We start from the raw sequence: 8371 nt of genomic DNA on the forward strand, positions 1-8371 counted from the left end.
TATTAATTTTTTTTTGTGCTGTTATTGCATAATTGTGATATACTGGAATGTTAAAAAAGGTCCTCAACTCTGCCTAAAAGGATAGACAGTAACTTTCTATAAAACTTGTCACTGATGACATGAAATAGAATTGCTGCTTGTCAGAAAAATGTCTGTAGTCTAATTTCTGTGGTTGAACATTGTAATCCAAAGACAAAATTCTATGTTTCTAATGGGAATTAAAGCTATGTGACTAAGAGGACCAGGTGGTCCCTCACAGCTGAATCTGGACTATTGTTTTTTAGATTTATGTAGGGTTTCATGCCTATTCCAAATGTTGCCTGCTAGTAATTTCTTCTGCTATTGTTGCTTAAGGTCATCTATAAATGCAAAATGTTTCTCAGCGGATACTTAACAGCAGTAACCTAGATAAATATTTTCATTTATATAAGCATTGTCTTAACAATTCAGAAACTGTAGTAAACAGTCTCAAATCCCAGAAGCAATCTAGACATTGCAAGAATTACATTGTTTTTTGAAAAAGATTGATGTTCTACATTATTTCATTGGTCATAGTCCAACACAAGAGGGTGGACTGATGAAAGAGATCCTTAATACGTCCAGGGTTTGTGTTGCTTTCTTTTTTCTAACAGTGCTAATAGCTGAATTTCCATTTGTTTTTCAAATTTTTATGTACCCTTACGCAATAAAAGATAATCTAACTGGACAGGCGCAAACAGTGGAGACCAAATGGCTTTTAAAAGCAAATCCAAACCCAAAAAGCCTCTCTATAATTGTAACAAAGTACTAAAAAGGAATGGACTTACTTTGTGCCTACTGAGAGCACAAACATTGGTATTTCATTGGGAATAGATGCCCCTTCAGAGCTTGGTAAATTTGCATGTGAGTATCTGCAATCCTCTGTACTTTGTTGTATGCGCTTTTCACAGAGGAAATTTACTCCTATGAGACCTATTGGACTCAGGCCCTTTACCCATGCAACGCTGCGCCACAGGTCTATGCCAAAACAACCGGGCTCCAGGCATTTCAGACAGTCTAAAGCTATCAAAAAATACACTAAATATGGGGTGTGGCTTGTTTGCATTTGTTAACAGTAACATCTTGTAAGATCAAACAAGAAAGAGACCCTTTCTGTACACAGACACTTTGTCTCCAATGATTTATCTTTGTTTCAAAAAAGCACATGTATGTGAATAGATCCAGAGAGGTCTTAGGTCACCCCCAAGGCAATCCCTTCTTGTTGTTTACGTGACATGAGCTGAGCATTGCTCTTTGCAGCTGGACACGGCTGCCTCCCCCTCACTGTCCAGCCTGAAGCCTTGCAGATAATGAGCACTAAGTGGAGTAGGTATGGCTGAATATATCTCTGGCACAAGTGCACCAATATGCTGTCTTCTAAGGTTGCCATACCAGCCTGGGAAAGAATGAAATAACTTGAAGAGGTGACTATCCCTTACTCGGAATACTGGTGTTCTGTCAGAAGAGAAATCCAGCATCCAGTCACTGGTCGTCATTGCCTCTGCATGTATATTCCATGCCTTATGCTCTGTGTACATTTTGCAGCCACAGCATGTGTGCTGAAGCAAAGCCCTCTGAGGAATTGCACTGTTGCTGTGATCTGTTTATACTGTATCTCAACAACTAATCCTTCTAATCCTCAAACAATTATTTTAGCCAATACTGTAGCTGTTCAGAATTAGTTGAGAGTGTCTTTGTAGTTCACACTTGATTTAAATAATCATTGTCTTATTTTAACTCTCCCATACAAACACTACAAATTCACTCCAAGGATGGGACTGCAAGCACATGCCCACATGTATGTAGCCATTTGTGCACATCTGTTTTACATGTTCCTATTATAATTTAGAGCTGATAATGGTGTTTGGTGTTCAGTTTGGGTCACTTGAAAGATATTGGAAGCACCAATCACCCTACAAAAACCAAAACCCTCTATAAAGCGCTCAGATTTTGCATTTGCATCCACCAGTAATTTCTAAAAGATCATGGAAGATGATCTTCCTTACAGATGGGGGTTCTTCTGTGGTCTGTCACAGGACAGAAGCTGGGATTAATCAGGGACCTTCAGAAGTTAGGGTTGTCTTGGCTTTTCATACTGGGTGGTTGTTCATTAGCTGCTCTCTATCAGTTGTGATGCCCACACAACTGTAGGTACATACTTTGTAAGCACGAAGACGAAACACATTTTCTCCTTTTTTGCTTACTTAGTCTATAAGATTAAGTGGATGATTACTGACCTGAATATCCTACAGTCCTTTTCGGAGGAGATGCTTTTTTTCCTCTCCCTGTTGTTGTGGCAATTCCTGCTGCTGACTGCAGAAACTCCTGCCTCCCAATCATGATTTCACTGGTTTGAAACTGCAGCTTGTGAGTTAGCTCCCAAACTTTTACCCAGGCATGAGTATTTGGCTTTCCCCAAAGCTGCCAGACTTTCAGATTCCTCAGTTTTAACTGGGTTTTTCCCACTGACTAAAGAATTCAGACAATAGAAGTGCGACTTATTTTGAGTATTCAGTGATTGCCATAGGATTTTCAGAGATTGACGGTCCAGATGCTATAAACTTGTATCTATACTAAATTCTAGGAAATAGATTAAATGCCATGATGGCCTTTAAGGCTATTTTTGATGCTCTCTCCAGCTAGTGATAGAGCTCGGGCCCAGCTGCAAAATTATGCTAGTACAACTTTCTGATGACAACACTACCAAGTTAACTTCAAGTAGTATAATCCATCTTTCCCAGAGTAATTTCCATTAAGTTCAATTTTCTGCATCATCATATTGTAAAGAAACAGGAATCTACTTATTCACAAATTGCTTTGAAGACTCTGAATGCAAAGTCAGTGAATTAGACTAATTTGGTTCCTGAAGTTCAGCAGAAAGAGGTCTTTAATCACTCTTATAAAATATTTTGCTGGGTTTAATTTTGTATAGTATTCCTTCCAGGTCTCTGACATATTGAACAATAAAATAAATACTTAATGAACTAAATATTTAAACAGAATTAGCCTAGGTGGGGCAAGAAAAACTCTAATTAAGTATAGAAAAGGAGCAAAGAGAGGATGGGTTGTTTCCAAAACAGGGGCAGGGATTAAGACCTAGGGAGGTCCTGCACTGAGGTTTTCAGGTTGAATAATATTCTGCTTCTGTGTCTAGATCTGAGTGTCCATGTTTAGTGAGCAGCCAGGACAGCATGATCAGCTCTCTGTGGCTGAAAGGGAACCAAAGCAAAGAACAGTATTTACTTGCCCGTCATCTATTTGCACATCAACAGCTGTACTGAAAGCATCCTCTGTCCATGTCTCTGTGCAGGATGAGACAACAATCTCCAGTCCTTCTGGCTTTTCCACAAGCAAACTGGGGAGTGGAAAGATAAACTGCCTAGGGCTGATCCATGCCAGAGCAGAGGAGACTGCTGCTCTGTGCTTTCATTTCTTGAGGATCTCCCTGAGTGCCACTGGACATGTGCACAAGACAAGGCAGCTGGTCATTTTCAGATTATTTTCTGTGGCACATTTTACATCAGTGTCTAACCTGACAAAGGGCAACAGGGCAGGTTTAGAGGACAGCGTGCTTAACTGAAGAAATTCATTTGGGAATGGTAAAATACTTTTGAGCTTGAGGCTGTTGTCTTACGTTATTTCAGAGATGAATTGGTGCCTTATATTCCCAGCACTGGTTATCTATCAGTGTTGAACAATTATTCAGAAAGGCTTCTTGGGTCTGCTGTCTTGCTAATGCACCCCCTGTGCAAGCAATCAATAGCCTGCTGAAACTGCTTCTTTTGGACATTTATTGCACATCTCCTGACCAAAGCACTTAAATACTGATTCAGAAACATCCCAGCTAAACTGTCGTGTCACTCGATAAGGCTACATTACCGCAGTTTTGTCAGGATTTCTTAGAGTTGTTTGTCAAGCGGATTTAACTGTTGGGATTTTAGAATCATCCAGATAATATTTGTGGTGGAGAAAGGAAAAGGGGAGTTAATTTATGGCAGCAAAGAATCACTTGTGACAGGTCTTGTGTGCTGTCCTGCACACTGGTATTGTTTCTATCTGTTCCAAAAGAAATGATGCCAACTACAGTCAAAATATTTATGCTCTTACTGAAATGTGTGACTTTTTATTAAGACTGAACTATATCAGAGTTCTCATTTCTACACTGTCAGTATACTTCAGCAATTAAAACAATTTCAGACACCCAACCCCTCTGATTTGGATTCTAAACTGCATTGTTATGCCAAGAGAAAAATGCTGGACAAATGCTGCCTTGAAGGCACCAAAAAGGTCATTGCAAAAGAAGTTGCTGATCCACCTCAAAATTCTCTTAGCTGCTTTGCTTACACAAGAGGCAACTAAACCATGGACTGAAGACATGCTGCTTCCAGTGCATAGCAACACCGTAGGCCCTTTCTATGTTAGGGTGAAAGAGGTATAATTAATTTGTTAAGAAAAAAACTTATCAATAGCCTGAGTTTTTGGCTTGCACAAAGACACACAGAAGTGTCTTCTCTGCCTGGTGAGGACCAGGAACCCATGGTCTCCAGCACAGGATTCCAGGGATCCTGGTGTCAGCCTATTATCCTGGCCCAGGTGGTTTTTGCTCACTTTTTTGATCATAAATGCCACCTTGGATCTTCCTTTTGTTTTGAAGCTTGGGCATGTGGATGATGATGAGACACCCTTTAGTGAGCTCATTCTCAGGCAGCTCTGTTGATGACCATCACTTACCCTATGAAGACTGCTCAGCCCTGTGCCTTGAGAAGATTCTCACACTCTATCCTGAATCCTTGCTTGGCAAAATCTCCCAGGGAACAACAGGAGTTTAAATTGAATGAGGTTTCTGGGATCAAACCACAAATAAATTATGTTTGTTCCCTTGAAGTCATATGGAGCTTGCCTGATAACTTTAAAATTAAAAGTTAAGACAGAAACTGAGAAAGAACAGGACACCAAATTATCATTGTAGTATATAGAAAAAAGACCAAGTGTTCAGATTTCCATTACAAAACTGCACTTTTTATGCTAGTGTTTTCAAATGGATCAGCCTGAAACTTGGCTCTGAATAGTAAAATGTGCCACTTTGAGCTAATGAGCTTCTAGTCTCTATGCTTGTTTGTTAAACCTGGCAAGCAAGGAAGCCTAAAAACTTAATTAAGGTCCTTGTGAAATTAAGAGGCAAATAATAAAGCAACAAATCAATTTGCAGAAGTGAAGACAAAAAAGCAGTGGGGAGCATTGGAACAGTTGTGTACGTTCCTATGGATTTCTGTGAAATTCACAAGCAATGCTTTGAAAAGACAGGGAAAGGAGAAAGCAATTTTGGCCTTTTTTTAGTTTTGTTTGCAGTCTCAGACTAATTGTCCCATGTAAGCAGTTAATTTAATAGAGGAGGAAGTTAGGTCTATTAAGTTGCCCAACTACTTCAGTGTTGAATTTATTGCAATGTTTGTTTTAAAACAGGTCTGCATGTTTCATATAAAATATTTCCAGATTTGAGGTTTCCACCCTAACCAGCTGGTTTGTTACATATTTAATATTTAGTTGGGTTTTTTTGAAAAGATTATGAGAACTTCTTCTGTTCTCTAAATAAAGCTGAGCATACAAGTGGGAACTGGGGTTTCTGACTTGGCCAAAAGTTACATCTATCTCGGACAATAGAGAACTGTGAACTCTGTAATAAAAAACTGATCAGGTTCTCACAGCACAAGGTGTTTCCTCATTTCTGACCTTTCTCTGATTGAGTCAGATACAGTATTTGCCAAACAGGTCTTAATTCAGGTCAAACACAGCCACCATTAACCTTGAGAGAACTGTCATAGTCCAGATTTCCAATGCAGAGGCAGTTTGCTACACGATGACCCATATTCCCTAAAAAGCCATATGATCTTTCTCCATTTCCCAACTTGAAAAATGACCATACTTACCAACATTCTGGACTCTTTGAATTTCTGGAAATATGGATCTTTGAGCAAGTTAATGGGATTACCCAAGGGATGAGGGACTTACCCACGTGAGAAGAGGTTTAGGAGGGCTATCCCTTAACCCGGCAGTGATGATCTGCATGTGCGTCAGGAACGATTCAGTTTGCGTTACTCCTTCTCAGCTACTCTACGCCATTAGACTTTAACAGGCTATTCTGGGAGAAGAGAAGTGCCTGAAATGGCAGTGGTTTTTATTCTGGCCATGCATCGCTTTATCAGAGCACTGGTGTATTGTCAGTCCTGCAATCCCACTAAGCAGAAGGAGTTTTCCTCCCTTTTGTCCTTGGACATCCCATCACCCTGTGGCTACAGCTGTAGATCTGGCACCCACAGCAACTTCTCAGGATGAAATTCATACTGTCTATTTTAATATTTTAAAAAGTAAACTATTCTCTGAAAGAACTCTAAAAAGAGAAAAGAAAAAGTGGAGTTTTCCTTGAGAGGCAGTATGAAATGTCTTAGAAAAAAAGGCTGAAAAACTCTGTTTCTGTTAATTACATTTCGTGAAAGCAGAGTAAGAATGAATCAGAACTTTAGCTAGGTCTGAGTATTCCCATATCAAGTGAACTCCTTATGCACTGATGTTAGAAAGCAAAACAGAGGATTGTCTCTGATTTGGTATCTGAAAATAGAGGCATTATTCTCTGTAGTACAAGCAAGGCCATGCATTTTGCTGCCAACATGTTTTTTTTCCCCAAATCTCTAAAGGGCTAGAGTACTGTTATGTAAAAGCAAATATTAGTGTTTTAGATAGATGGATCTATCTATTTAATAAGTTTCTGCTGTGCAGATATTTGTATCACATAGTATTTTAAGTATTTTAATATTTTTCTAAGTTTTCTTTTCAAAGTCATTTTGCAGAACTGACTGTTTTGTAGTCCTAGAAAAATGTAAAGTAGTACAAAGCCCAAGTGACAAGCAAGAAATGTCAGATACTTGGGTTTTTCCTGGGGAGCCCATGTTTCTGTGCATCTCAGGGTGATGATGGCCAGATGTTGAAGGCAGAGTGCAACCCATGCCACTAACAAGGTGATGTACCTTGACCATAGTTCAGAGGCAAGCTGAAAACTCCACTCTACTCTGAATACCACTCCAGCCCATCTTTCCAGATACAGAGGGGACAATTCACTGCTTGAGGCCTAGACAAAGCCAGGCTCCTCACAGGGAGGCTGGGACGGCGTTCTTTGAGAGTTTACTCAAATTGTGATACCTGTTGTGTCACAGAAAACATTATTAGTGCTGAAGTCTAGCAGGTATTTGAGTCTACAGTGGAGGTAGAGGAGTTTAAACTTCTAACATCCTCCAAATTTCTATCTTGGCTACAATTCAGCCTCTGAGTAGATAACAAGATGAATTATCCATGTGTCAATCCTGTCCCCCTTTGTTACACCATTAGATCCCACTGCTGTCGGTTGTGCAGGCAACCTCAGCACAGACACTGAGACAGTAAACAAGGGAAAAAGGTGTGGAGAATGATTAAATACAGCAGTTGTTGCATTGAATGATCCAGCTGCCATGGTTTGCCACGAAGGATGAGGCTGCGCTGTACCAGGGGGGAGGCAAGGGAAAAGAAATAAGGGAGGTTTGGCCAGAACATCCTCTTAAAGCAGTGCTTTTTTGCAGAGCTGTAGTACAGCTTGTTTCTTTAAAGAGTGATGTCCCTTTGATAGCACTCTGGGAGAGGATGAGGGTACTGAGACAGGGCCGCCTTAGCTTTGAGGGAAGCCCTGCAGCTGGCCACCCATCCTCAGCTGGGGACTTTCATCAGCACCTGTCGCCAGGTCCCAAACAAGCACCACACATTGTGATCCTCGCCTCATCTGAAGCCATTTCTGAAATACTTTGTTTAATCATCTTCCAGCAACTGCTTCAAAATTGTTTCAGAACATCAAAGCAAACGCCCCTTTGGAGTGAGTGGGTTCATTCTCCTGCATTCCAGGGAACACAGGCAGGAAGCAAAGGAACTGGCTGCAGTGCCACTGGCTAGGCACTGGGCTCCTGTCAGCCCAGCCCTGCTGTGCAGCACTTCTGCACTGCTTTGCAACAGCTTACCATTCTAAAAGCCAGTCCAAAATGTCCAGTTTCACTGACAAACTTTTGCAGAATTTTATCTTTTTTTCTTTAAGGACTGAGCACATTGATTTCTACCTCACAGTTCCATTTATATGGAAGACATAATGCAGACATATGTTTCTGCAACTTCCATTATGACCGTCCCTGTTTTAGCATACAATTTGATTTATATGTTATCTTCTCCCATCTTTAAAGGGTGTGTTTTCCCTTATACACACACATTTATATTAGAGAGAACACAAGGATAAAGTATGGTTTAATGAGGCAGGATGTCAAGACATAGTAAAGAAAAAAAA

This window comes from Coloeus monedula, assembly GCF_965178545.1.
Source record: "Coloeus monedula genome assembly, chromosome: 2".
Classification (NCBI taxonomy): Eukaryota; Metazoa; Chordata; class Aves; order Passeriformes; family Corvidae; genus Coloeus; species Coloeus monedula.